The following is a 14,035-nucleotide window of genomic DNA, read 5'->3' as shown; positions in this document are numbered from 1 at the left end:
TCTAAAAAGGAGTTCCTTTGAGGAGCATGGAGCAGTCCACTGGAACCTACTGTAAGGATCTTACAGAACCATGCAGGATTGTGCCTTAAGGGGAAAAAGAAAAAAAATCACACTTCAGAGAATACTTTATAATAATACTAAATTTACAAATAATAATTGTAATAATCATTATCAGTACAATTATCCCCATTTTACAGATATGGAAACTGGGACACACACAGACATAGACATGTGACTTGTAGAAAGGCACTAGGTGACTCAGTAGCAGAGTAAGGAAGAGAACCCAGAACTTCTGATTTCTGTGTTCTAGTCACTAGACTATGCTCCCTCCAGCTTAAAAACAACAGAGTAATTCTTTTGGAGAGTTCACTCATGGTTATCCTTTATGTTGATAATCATATCACAATACATAGGAAAGGAAGAGATAAAAAATAATTGAGTATAGAATCATCCCACATGAAAAAGCTGGCCTGTCAGATCAAAGTTGATGTACAGGAATTTCACTTTCCTGTATTTTAAGGATCATAACATTGTATTATATAGTAAGTTTTAGCAAGCATATGGCAATAACTGTAATAAGTATGATATGTAGAACTGATAAATGAAATTGTTTTTAATTGTTCACTTTATTAATGTAACTTCTGTTCACTGTTTGCCATATTGTAATTCAAACCCCATTTTAAAACGCTCACTCCATTTTGTAAAAGCTTCCTCCAACCTTCATTTTTGCAAACCCTGCTGTAATCTTATTAGTTAGTTTAGATGTGTGAAGAATGAGGTATGTATGGATGATGGAATCAACCTCCAGCCCCAGCCTGTCCTGATGAAATAAAGTTCAAACCCCACCGGCTGAAGATGCAGACAAGAGCCCCAACAAAGTAAGAAGAGTCCACCCTAAAAAGAAAAGGTACAATAGAAGGAAGATCAAAGCCAGGTCCCAGGCTGAAAGTCACGCCTGCAATTGACGGGTGATCAATCACCAAACCCAGAGGCAGCGTGACACAACAAGACCTATAGACTCTGGATTCAAACTAAAGCCTACAAAAAGGATGGGTGGAATGGAAGACTTTGAAGGGTAACATTCTGCTGCCAACATGGAAGGACATCGGTACATGTCCAACAGAGACCCAGCTCGTCCTTGTGCCCGGCTTTCCCGGCCAGTTAGCCGCCACAAGCTACGAACCCAAGCTGCAAAATCAAGCCATGAACTTACGCTATCTTCAGGACTGGTAACTATGCAGCAGCTGCAGAACATCTGATGGATGTGTATGTGTGGGAATGTGTGTGTGTATAGGTATTAGGTTTAATGTATGTGTATAAGGATTAAGATATTAGTTATTGGTCATAAATCAAATTGTTATCATAATAAATGTGGCATCTTTGTCTTGCCCCCTGAAAAGATCCTGTGTAGTTTTATCTGTACAACAAGTATGTTGACCAGTAATGGTATAAGTGTTCCTAATTATTAGATCTTAGACACAAATATTCTAATACTGTTAATTTTTGTTTTATTTACTTTCCATTTTTCAAACTGATTGCTGTTATTTGTTTTGTTTTTTGAGCTGCATACTCCTGTCCTGCAAACCATGTATGCACCAAGGGGGAAAAGACCGATGAATCTCAAAATAAGTCATTAAAATGGAAAATACAAGTTCTGCATACTTCGTGTTCAACAGAGAGAAATTGTTGTTGTCTGATGCAAAATAAAACAGGCCCTTGAACTTTAAAGTCAGTGACAAAAGAATTTAAGAAATGACTTGAATACTAAAAAGTTATTGTTGAGTTAGTCCTTTTTCAGATGGATTAAGAGAGAATATGCAATATTACCCTAATTAGTTAGGAAAAGTATGAAAAGAAGAATTATTTGCATGCTATTTAGATTCAACAGATGGTTGGCTACACTGTTGATATCTAATGTGTCACACTCATGACAGTGAAAGGAGAGGACCTGTACACCCTTTGAAAATTAATACAGTTAAAAAAAGAAAAGGTAAACGCTACAGTCCTTTATCTAGTCAGTGATGTCTAACCTATACTAGATGGCCCCTTGGATGCCTAATTTTCCTTTTTATCGCCAGGTTATAGAAGCTCTGCTGGAAAAGGCATCAAGTTAACTTTTTTGAGTCTAGACCTATCTACTCAATTGATTCAGCCAAGGATTTAATGCCAAAAAGGAAATAGTAGGTAAGCATGAAAGCCAAAGTAATATATCACTGCTATCTTTTCAACAGATAAGCATTTCCTTGTTTGAACAAATACACATTATAGTACATGAAGCCAAAAATGTTTTGTTTTTGTTTTTGTTCTTTTAACAGCACATCTTCTGTGGGACTTCCATGTAACCAGACTTCAGAAAACACTCAGTTATAAAGGTTTAGGTGCACATAGTGTAGTATTAGCTTATTGGATCAAAATCAGCCAATATTCAAGTTTCACTGTTAGATACTAACCCAGGGGCTAGGGACTGTCATTTGCTTATTGTCTGGTGTGGCTCATGACTATGGGTGTCAACCTCAGGGGCAGGGATGCTGGAACAATTTGTATAGTGAGGGTGCTGGGAGCCATTGAACCAAATTGTAAACCCTGTATATAATGGAAACCACTTCAAGCCAGGGGTGTGGCAGCACCCTTAGCACCCCTAGTTCCAGCACCTTTGCTCAGGGGAAACTGTCATGTAGCAGGGCACAGACCCCAAACTGGTTGTCTGTTCTATCACTAGATTTTACCAACCCAGTAACAAGAACTCCTGAAGCACTATAATAGTCTTACTGAGGATTCACAGACAGTCCCCTTGGGCACTCCAGTATGTCTTGCCACCCAGGCAAGCTGGACTTAGTGCTAGCTGGTTGCTATACACCAGGGGTCAGCAACCTCTGGCACGTGGCTTGCCAGGGTAAGCACCCTGACGGGACGGTCCAGTTTGTTTACCTGTCGCATCGGCAGTTTCGGCCAATCGCGGCTCCCACTGGCCGCAGTTCGCTGTACCAGGCCAATCAGGAAGCCGCAGCCAGCACATCCCTCGGCCCCCACTGCTTCCCGCAGCTCACATTGGCCTGGGACGGCGAACTGCGGCCAGTGGGAGCCGTGATTGGCCGAATTTGCCGACGCGGCAGGTAAACAAACTGGCCCGCTTACCCTGGCGAGCCACGTGCCAGAGGTTGCCGACCCCTGCTATACACCAAAAATCACAAAATATTCAGGTTGCTCTCAGTCCCAAGAGACCAGTCATTTACCCCAGGTCAATCTGTACCTGAGATCTCTCTCCAAAGACAATACTTGTAACCAGTTCTGTAATAAACTAACTAAAGATTTATTAACTAGGAAAAAGAAATGAGAAAGTTATTACAAGGTTAAAGCAAGCAAGCATTGATAAACAAATGAGTTACAGTCGATGATTTTAAAAGGTGACAGAGTTGTAGCAATATGTCAGCTCTGAATGTCCTTAGGGCTAACCTAGGTTGACCGAGGGGGATCTCTCCTTCTGTTCTGTAGCTCCAGCCCCATGAAAGTCCAAACAGCAGAAGAGAGATGAAAAATTTTCTTGACAGCTATCTTTGTTTCCTTCTTCCAGAATTCAAGCTAAGGGGATGAGCCCTTTCGCATGTAGCCTCTTCATGGGCATGACAGGGAAATCAAAGTCTTTGTATTGAGATGTCCCACAATGGCCCATTTAGTTTTGATGGACCTTTTTTGATGGTTAGGAGACAATCCCTTCTGACTGGGTTCTCAGTTTCAGAGCGAATACTTTTTACTGTCATAAAGCAAAAACTTAAATATTATCTTATAGCATTTGATAAAGAAATTATAATTGAGAGTCATCCATGCAGCAAGTTACAAGCACTTCATGAAATCTAAACACATTATTATAAATCCAATACCCATTTTAACCATACTAACACAGGTGAGGTGGCAAAATTTGCAGATGATACAAAACTACTTGAGATAATTAAGTCCAAGGCAGACTGCAAAGAGCTACAAAAGGATCTCACAAAACTGCGTGACTGGGCAACAAAATGGCAGATTAAATTCAATGTTGATTAATTGCAAAGTAATGCACAATGGAAAACATAATCTCATGATTAATTAACTTAATTAACATATAAAATGATGGGGTCTAAATTAGTTGTTACTATTCAAAAAAGAGATCTTGGAGTCACTGTGGATAGTTTTCTGAAAACATCCACTCAATGTGCAGCGGCAGTCAAAAAAGGGAACAGAATGTTATGAGTCATTAAGAATGGGACAGATAAGAAGACAGAAAATATCATATTGTCTCTATATAAATCCATGGTACGCCCACATCTTGAATACTGTGTGCAGATGTGGTCACCCCATATCGAAAAAGATATATTGGAAATGGAAAAGCTTCAGAAAAGGGCAACAAAGATGATGAGGGGTATGGAACGGCTTCCGTATGAGGAGAGATTAATAAGATTGGGACTTTTCAGCTTGGAAAAGAGACAACTAATGGGGGGATATGATAGAGGTCTATAAAACCATGACTGGTGTGGAGAAAGTAAATAAGGAAGTGATATTTACTCCTTCTTATAACATAAGAACTAGGGGTCACAAATGAAATTAATAGGCAGCAGGTTTAAAACAAACAAAAGGAAGTATTTCTTCACACAACACACAGTCAACCTGTGAAACTCTTTGCCAGAGGATGTTGTTAAGGCCAAGACTATAACAGGGTTAAAAAAAGAACTAGATAAATTCATGGAGGATAGGTCCATCAATGGCTATTAGCCAGGATGGGCAGGGATGGTATCCCTAGCCTCCGTTTGCAGAAGCTGGGAATGAGCGATGGAGAATGGATCACTTGATGATTACCTGTTCATTCCCTCTGGGGCACCTGGCATTGGCCACTGTTGGAAGACAGGATACTGGGCTAAATAGACCTTTGGTCTGACCAGGATGGCCGTTCTTACATTCTTATGTGAAACAGACTGGTTTCTAGCAATGAATCTGTCAGTGCTCGGCTAAGGCCTAAAACCTTGGCAAGAGCTGGCACGTGGTCAGCCAGTGTCACAGGGTGATTCACTGGCTACAGGTCTGACAAAATATCTCTGGCTTGATAATCCGTGCTGCACCTTGGTAAAGTCAATGGGGAGATTGGTTTGGCTAAAAGAGTCACAGCCCTACAAACCTGAACAGAAGCAGGCTAAGAATGACAGATGGTAGGTACACGGCTGGGCAACATCCACTAATAAAAGGAAGATGCTCTTCATTCACTTTTAATCCTTCTTTATTTCCTTCAGATTTTGATAAGGATAATGCAAATTAATGTCTGCAGAAAGTGATGCAAATAAGAGAGTTACAAACTGTAATTTAAAAGGACAAACAGCGGTATGCCTGATGTCCATAGTGTAAAAAAGGTACATAATCTATTTTGTCTATTGCTTGCTTTAATACAAAGAAATTTAGTTCCTACTGGGAGAATTTATTGCTGCAGGTTCCCTACCAATTTAGGACTGCAGTGTTTACCTTTCCCTGTGAGCAGGCAGAGAAACAATAGTATATTGTGTAAATACAGTGGGGACATGGATTAATTTCAAACCCATCACGTAATCTTATGAGATTTCCCACGAGATCTCTTAACAGGTTGCAGCACTGTGAGCCATTATTTCCATATTTATTGGAAATAACATCTGAGCTAAGGCAATGCACAATATTCCCAATGCAAGCTCTCATGATGAGAATGAAATTAACTATTATTGAGGTAAATGCTGAGGGGTTTTGGTTTTGTTTTTTTTCTGGAATCGTAAAACATTTACCCCAAATAACTACATATTCCCTTAAAGCTGTTGTGATACAGTATATTGTGTAACATTTTAATTTGGGGCTTTTTGAAAAGATGACTTTTGATCTGAAAACCCCCACTGAAATGACTGGGCTTGATTCTGATCTCTCTTGTACTATAAAACTGGCGCAACTCCACTAATTTTAATTGAGTTATTCCAGATTTATGTTAGTGTGAGATCGGAACCAGATCCATTTTATGGCACTAATTGTGCAAAGACCTTTCAAGATGCAAATATTGACACGATAAACCTTAATTAAAATGACTGTGTTCTACAGTGCTGTATGCTACAGAATATACTTTAAAAAGCTTTATTATATATTCAATATTGCAGAACTCAGAGGCCCCATTGTACTAGCTACTGTACAAATACAAAGAAATACAGTGTCTCAGTGCAAAAGAGTTTACAAGCCTACTGCTGCTAGTGAAGGCAGGGGGCTGGACTTGATGACCTTTCAAGGTCCCTTCCAGTTCTAGGAGATTGGTATATCTCCAATTATTACCTATTACCTATTTGATGGAATGTGAGTCAGGAAATACACGGATACCCTCAGTTTTTTGCAGTTAAATTCATTGGGCCAGATCCTCAGCTGGTGACATTTGGTAGCTCCACTGAAGATGAAGAATTAGCCCTGACTATTTATTTGTTTAGTTACTTGCAAAGTGTCCCCAGTTCCAAGATACACAGATACTTCTGTACTTAGATAACATGGGGATATTGAGGGCACCTTGGAAGCACCTAAAACTCTAGGTGTGTTATCATGTTTCATTAAGGCTCTGGGCCACGCTCCTACAAATGTTTCCCCTTCAGTACTGATTCCTTTGTGAAAGTAGGCAGTTTCTCCTTTTTTAATCAACCTCCTGCTCTTACCTGATTCATCCACTGATGCCTGAACATGCAGCTTGTAGTACTGCAATTTGTCGTCAAGGAAACAATTGTTAGGTCATAATCTACAGCTTGTGTCACTGAACGAATTGGGTAAGAGGGTCAGAGCAATTACAAGAACAATCTTCACTTATTCACAAGTATGTTATTAGTTATGTACAATGGGGAAAAATACAAAAAGTCGCTGCAGTGGAATTTTGGTTTCAAAAGTTGCATTTTTTTTTAAATGTTTGCCTGTGGGTGGCAGCGACAGGGGGAAATCCAATAAAATTGGTTTGAGAAGCCATATCAGAAGATCACACACATAGCCACTCTGCAAGATGAGATTGCTATGGCATCAGACCCACAGCTGCCAAAATTTTCATGGGAAGCTGAGGTACTGGCAGCCTTCTCCCTGAGGGCCTGCTGAGATCTGACTTGTCCACTTAATTAACCACTTAACCATACTGTCCAAAAAGGCTGAACATGCAGCTGTCTGCAAATAGCTTAACATTGCCCTGTAGGTTTTTTTTTAAACAAAGTATCCATTTTCCTGCCTGAAATAGCCTTAGGCCAGAAATCTCTTCAGCTAGACTGGTACTCCATCTATCCCTGCTCATGTTACAGCTGTGTCTGTCTTGCAAGTCAAGGGGGATTCTTACCCAGGACTCTACAAAGCTTTAAAAAAAAAAAAACTTGGAGGGCTAAAGCTAGCCACTATTTAACATCCCAGTCCATTCTTTTTGAAAGTAAAGATATACCCACAATTGTTGATAATTATAATTGTAAAATAATCTGAGTTTTTACAAACCAGTATCACTTGGCATATTAAAAAATTTCAATATTTTACAGTTTAAATGAATATTTTATTTTCATTATTAGCGGAAGCTACTGGCTGCACATAGTTAATATTGACTCAAACCTAAAAAGAATAATCATATTAATACCCAAACTCTTTTAATCTACATTTTTGTAAATGTTTTCCTAAGAGCTCATTCTTACATAATATAATAGACCCTCATTTGGAAACTCAGCCCTCAGCTTCAGTACAATAGTCTCTTTTTTGCCCCCAAACCTATTCAGCTGTTGTTTAACACAGTTTCTCTCAGGTCTCTTAGGGATTTAAGTTTAGAAAACAGGCTTGCAAAAATACAGTGGCTCTTTTATTGTCTTACTAATTAAATGTAATTAAATTAATGGTAACCTGAAATTGAATGTATTAAAAAAATCCAAAAGCATTTTGCTTTACATGTATAAACACTAGAGTAATTATTTCCTTTTCGGGAAAATGCCAGGGTAATAATGGAGATGACGGTGAAGTTCTTCACAATGGGCCAATTTAGACTATCAGGATTCATTAGCATGTGTGTGACTAGTAAATAATTGCATTAATTTTAAGCCAAGTAACATATTTAGAAAACTGGAAAGAACCTTATTTTGTGAATTTAATCAACCTTTGCTCTTCCCCAGGTAGGTCAGAGCATATCTGCAATATTAAGCTGAAACTTATTCCTTACCATAGACCCAAGATAAGAGACCAGTGATTTTCAAACTTTAGAACTCTTTAGATGGTTTGTAAACAAAGAACACTTCAAAATAAATAAATGAAAACTTTCTGTTAATATAATGGTAATTATGGAGATAAGTAATCTTTCCATAACTGAAGCTGTAACCAGCGTTACCTTAGAATCATAGATTCATAGAATCATAGAATATCAGGGTTGGAAGGGACCTCAGGAGCTCATCTAGTCCGACCCCCTGCTCAAAGCAGGACCAATTCCCAACTAAATCATCCCAGCCAGGGCTTTGTCAAGCCTGACCTTAAAAACCTCTAAGGAAGGAGATTCCACCACCTCCCTAGGTAACCCATTCCAGTGCTTCACCACTCTCTGAGTGAAAAAGTTTTTCCTAATATCCAACCTAAACCTCCCCCACTGCAACTTGAGACCATTACTCCTTACTCCTCCTTCTGTCAACCTTGTAAGCCCACTTTTCATCCCTCTCTATTTCCAAAAATAAAAAAGCTCGATTTCTCAAAACTCTATTGGTAGAGAATTTCTCAAGAAAGTGGTTCCATTTTTAACTGTTTTTAATTGTCTAATTTTTCTTTGCCTCCATCTATTGACCTAATTAAATCACATCACAACAAACAAATCACATCATATTTACATTTTCAAATTTAGCTTCTACAAGAGGCAGCTTTCAAGGGCAGAAAGAGTAAGCTGTTCAAAAAGTTGACATTAGCCATGGTTCATCATCATCGAAGTGACTTACTGCCAGTGACCAATTTATGGCACCCTCTGGTTAGTAGGCTGTCTTCACACAAAACAATGTGTTACTCATGTCCTATGTTAACCACAGTGACTAGAATAATATGGATCCAATCATAACGTAATGAATTAAATATCAACATATATCACTGTGATACATTGGGGCCAGAATATATAAAGAGTACAAGATCAATATCTATATAGAAAGTATGTAGAGTATGAGTATGTATAGTTACATTCTATTTTAAGAGACAGCCTCAAATATCCCCAAATACACCAAGTACAAAGGCGCAAAAGAATTAGTAGACAACCACACCTGTTAAGCAATTACTTTGTATCAGTTCCTTGAATGGTCGTGTAAGAAGCCTTTCATTATCTATATTGAGTGTGTAAATATATTGGATTACATGCACCACCGTGCATGCATGACACGCAGTAACTGTTTACAGGATGAGAGATTGTCACTGAGAAACAGTTATGATTGGTGAAGTTACATAATAATCCAGTTATCTGGATTTTACTAGGTGATCCAAATTCACTTGCACCATGATGGTACCATACATTTACTATACGCACACCTTAATAATCAAGTTGCAGAAGTAGAAGGACTATAGTCGTTTTCCTTTACTTTTCTTAGTTTAAAATGAAATCTGTGTTTGGTTTCACTAGAACTATAAATGGTTAGCAATATTAACCAAGACAATTTCAAAGTTCCTATTTATTGCTCTAATTTAAAGTCTGACAGTTGTGTAATGCAGTACTGACATCTTCAATTTATAGTATAGTATGGTACTTGATAAAATATGGCGTATTTCGCACTGTGACTCGCCCACAATTGTTCCTGTGAATCACAGGGAAGAATTGCTTTCAGACTTGAATTACTAAACCAAGTATTGCAGCTTGTAATCCTCCACTCTAAACACACTTTCTAGCATTGCTAACAGAGACAAATATTTGCAACACCTAACCCAAAAAGTACAGCATAAGATAAATAAAATTGTCAACAGGTACTATTTTTGCACAACTTTGTTAAATATAGGGTACATCACAGCAGAAATATATTCTCTGATAGAAAATCCGGAACGGTTACCTATTTTAGAAAGCAAAGGGTAAATTACAAATCATGGGAAAACTGCAGAAACTGATGCTTTATCTAAACAAACGTTCAAAACTACTACTGCCCATTGGCATTAACTAAAATACAGTATTGCCTCAATCCCCAGGTGCACCAGGAGCCTTGTTCAAAGCCCACTGAAGTGAAAGGGAGTTGTTTGGATCAGGACTCAAGGTAAGAGGTTGGTACATCTGGATAGGAGGGAACAAAGAAGCTGTTTTCAGCTTCTCTATTATTGGGCTGGCTGGGGTCTGTTTCAGCCCCTGTTGTATACTGCAGCAGCCTCAAGTTTGTTCTAAACTATATCCAGTTGGATATGGCCCCAAGGATCTAGTGCACAAACTACAGTTCTATGTTTTGACCATCCCTCATTCTCCCCACCCCCAGGACCGCCTTACTCCAGAGGCCAAAAAGGGGCTGGAGGTGGTGTAGGAATCAGCTACACAGATTTTACACATGCTACCCAGGAAGATCTGCCATTTTTCTGACCAGCATGCACCACTGGAGAGCGCAAAATGGCCAGAGCAGGGCTCAGGATTCAGCCTTGTGACTACAGGTTAGACTCCACTCAGAAAACTTAGGACAGATTACAAAAAATTACAAGATAGCAAGTAGTCTCACTCAACTGAGGACATTAATGTTATATCCTTGGGGCAGCCGGTGTAGGAAGCAATCACTTGAGGCCAGAGAGCAGGCAGCTAACCAAAACCTCCATTTTATTTACATATATACAGAGAGCTCCTCAACCGGTTGAAACCGGTTGAGCTAACCCATAATAATCTAACTCAGTTGCCATAGCAACAAAACCATGACAACCAAATACACAACATATTCCTCCCCCCCTAATAAGAACATCCCCTAAATAAAACACACACTAGACTAGAGAAGGAGGGTAGACTGCCTCCATTCCCGGCTAAACCCTGGGGATTATTTTGCCCCATAACCGTGGGTTCGCCCTAGCTAAAGATCCAGCCGATGAGGAGGTCTTCTGTCTCTAGGTGGATTACGGCGAACTACTGGTGTTGTTGCACCCGAAAGCACTAGGGGCTCAGGGTCCGCAGCACGAACAGGTGAGGAGGGGGTATCAGCTCGTGCTGGGCAAAGGGGTATCTCAGCCACCGGCAGTAATGGAGGAGAACAGTCAGAAACAGGTGACTCGTGATTCGATCCCTCACCAGAAGAGGTGAAGTGAGACCCCTCAACTGCAGATGGGTCCTGAGGACTGGCATGACCTGGCAACAGCTGATCTACATGTCGCCGCCAGGTAAGATTCTCTGCAGTCCGGACTGTGTAGGAAACAGGTCCTGTTTGAGTGATGACTGTGGCCAGAACCCATTTAGCTCTGGAAGTATAATTCCGAGCCAAAACTGGCTGTCCCGGGCTAAAGGTTCGGTCTTTTGCTCTGGGTGCCCGTCTGATGACTTGATATTGCTGCTGATGTTGCACAGTTTGTCGGGGTTCAGAAGGTTTCAGCAGATCAAAGCAAGTGCGCAGCTGTCGTCCCATCATTAGAAAGGCCGGAGATGCGTGGGTCGTAGCATGAGGTGTGTTTCTGTAGGAAAGTAAAAAGGTATCCAGATGCTTTTGAATGGAGTGATGTCCCCTTGCTGATTTCAAAGCGTTTTTCATTGTCTGCACAAATCTTTCAGCTAATCCGTTGGAGGACGGATGATATGGTGCTGACGTGATGTGGTGTATCCCATTTGCTTTCATAAAATTTTGAAACTCCTGAGAAACGAACTGCGGTCCGTTGTCGCTCACAAGTTGTTCTGGCAGACCAAAACGACTAAAGAGTCCTCGTAGTTTTTGGATAGTACTCTCTGCAGAAGTGGACTGCATTATAGAGACTTCTGGCCATTTAGAATGGGCATCTATTGCCACCAAGAACATGCTTCCTTCAAGGGGGCCAGCAAAGTCAACGTGAATACGTTGCCATGGGTTTTCAGGCCAGTCCCATGGGTGTAGGGGTGCCCACTGGGGTGCATTCCGCACACCCTGACATGACATACAAGCTTTTGCCTTCTCTTCAATAGCGCTGTCCAGTCCAGGCCACCAAAAATAGCTTCGTGCAATTTCCTTCATGCGCACTATTCCACAGTGACTGTAGCTGTTCTAACATCTGTGATCTCAGTGGTGGTGGAATAATGACACGTCTCCCCCACAACAAACAACCAGATTGGACCGATAACTCCGTCCGCTTGGACATGTAGGGAACAAGGTCGGATGAGACCGGAGAGGTTTGTCGAGATGTTCCATGCATCACCAGGTCCATAACGTGGGACAATACTGGGTCAACGCGAGTTGCCTTCTTTATCTGAGTAGCAGTGATGGGTGTATTCTCTACCTGTTCAAAGTAGAAGATTTCCTTGTGGGCACTATCGTGGTGTTTGACCGGCAAAGGCAACCTTGAGAGGCCATCTGCATTGCCATGTAGAGTGGATTTCCGATATTTGATTTCATATGTGTGTGCTGAAAGTAACAATGCCCAACGTTGCATACGACTAGCAGCTAATGGGGGAATGCCTGTGTAAGGTCCAAAAATTGATGTCAGAGGTCGATGATCTGTGAGAAGAGTAAATTTTCGCCCAACAGGTACTGATGAAACTTCCGAATTCCAAAAACAATTCCTAATGCCTCACGTTCGATTTGGGCGTAGTTAGTTTCTGCTTTGCTTAGAGTGCGTGAAGCAAAAGCAATAGGTCTCTCTTCTCCTGAAGGCATAATATGTGACACGACTGCTCCCACTCCATAAGGGGAGGCATCGCAGGCCAATTGCAGTGGTAAGGATGGATCAAAGTGCGTTAGAACTTCAGAATTTAGCAATGCATGCTTAGCTTTGTTAAACGCAACATCACAGGCTTCAGTCCACTTCCAGGCCTTGTTCTGCCCAAGGAGCTCATGAAGTGGTTTTAGCAGTGTGGCTAACTGTGAGATGAACTTTCCATAATAGTTCAGGAGTCCTAAAGCAGCGCAGCTGGCTTACATTTCGAGGTGGGGAGCCTCCACAATAGCTTTAACTTTTGCAGGGCCTTATGAAGACCTGCAGAATCAATGATGTGTCCCAAATATTCAACAGAGGGCTTGAAGAATTCACACTTGTCTTTGCGAACTCGTAGGCCATACTCTTCCAGTCTTTGTAGGGTAGCCTCTAAATTCTTTAAGTGATCCTCGTCATTTCTTCCAGTGACCAGGATATCATCCAGATAGCACTGAACTCCTGACAAGCCACACAAGATCTGGTCCATAGCCCTCTGGAACAGGGCGGGAGCAGATGTTATTCCGAAGGGTAGACGACAGTATCGATAAAGCCCCTTATGAGTCACAATAGTCAACAGCTCTTGGGACTTTTCATCGACGTGCATCTGTAAATATGCTTGACTCAGATCAATCTTACTGAACTTTTGTCCCCCAGCCAGGCCTGCGAAGAGGTCATCGATGCGGGGAAGTGGGTATTGCTCTGCACACAACACTGGGTTGACAGTGACTTTAAAATCACCGCAAATCCGGAGAGAGCCATCTTTCTTCACGATTGGAACGATAGGAGTGGCCCATGAGCTATGGGTAACTGGTATTAGGACTCCATTGGTGACCAGGCGCTCCAGGTCTGCTTCAACTTTTGGCCTGATGGCATATGGCACAGTTCGGGCTTTCAGATATTTTGGTGGACTGCCAGGTTTAATCTTCAATGTCACAGTGATTCCCTTCGTACTTCCCAAATCATCTCCAAAAACAGCAGCATGTTTCCTTAGTATAGGGGTTAGACTGGTTTCTTCTTTAGTCATCCGGTGCACTTCTGCCCAGTTCAGTTGAATCTTCCCAAGCCAAGTCCTACCCATTAAGGCTGGGTAGTTACCTCTCACCACAAACAGTGGCAATTTAGCCACCTGTCCATTGAGCTCCACCTTAACATCAATAGTGCCCAGCATAGGCACAGCTTCTCCCGTATACGTCTTCAGAACAGTTTTTGTTGCCTTAAGCGGAAGATG

General features: G+C 41.0%; 1 protein-coding gene and 1 long non-coding RNA gene across 16 annotated transcripts in view; one reads left to right on the top strand and one right to left on the bottom strand.

Moving 5' to 3' along the window:
• The window catches only part of ENOX1 (ecto-NOX disulfide-thiol exchanger 1), a 521,099-nt gene that overhangs the window by 376,321 nt on the left and 130,743 nt on the right, over nt 1-14,035 (bottom strand). The window lies entirely within an intron of this gene.
• The window catches only part of LOC120370498, a 68,175-nt gene continuing 60,852 nt past the window's right edge, over nt 6,713-14,035 (top strand). The window contains exons 1-3 of one of the 3 annotated variants that reach the window (XR_005583769.1): nt 6,713-6,826; nt 10,159-10,223; nt 10,437-10,605. This is a non-coding gene — a long non-coding RNA (uncharacterized LOC120370498). Of the gene's footprint in view, nt 6,827-6,923; nt 7,063-8,040; nt 8,136-10,158; nt 10,224-10,436; nt 10,606-14,035 lie in introns of those variants that run through there. The other 2 variants (XR_005583773.1, XR_005583770.1) reach the window with 2 other exon arrangements.

Source organism: Mauremys reevesii, linkage group 1 (genome assembly GCF_016161935.1).
Source record: "Mauremys reevesii isolate NIE-2019 linkage group 1, ASM1616193v1, whole genome shotgun sequence".
Lineage (NCBI taxonomy): Eukaryota > Metazoa > Chordata > Testudines > Geoemydidae > Mauremys > Mauremys reevesii.
Note: the sequence above shows the minus strand (reverse complement) of the source record. Positions and strands in the feature narration are given on the sequence as shown.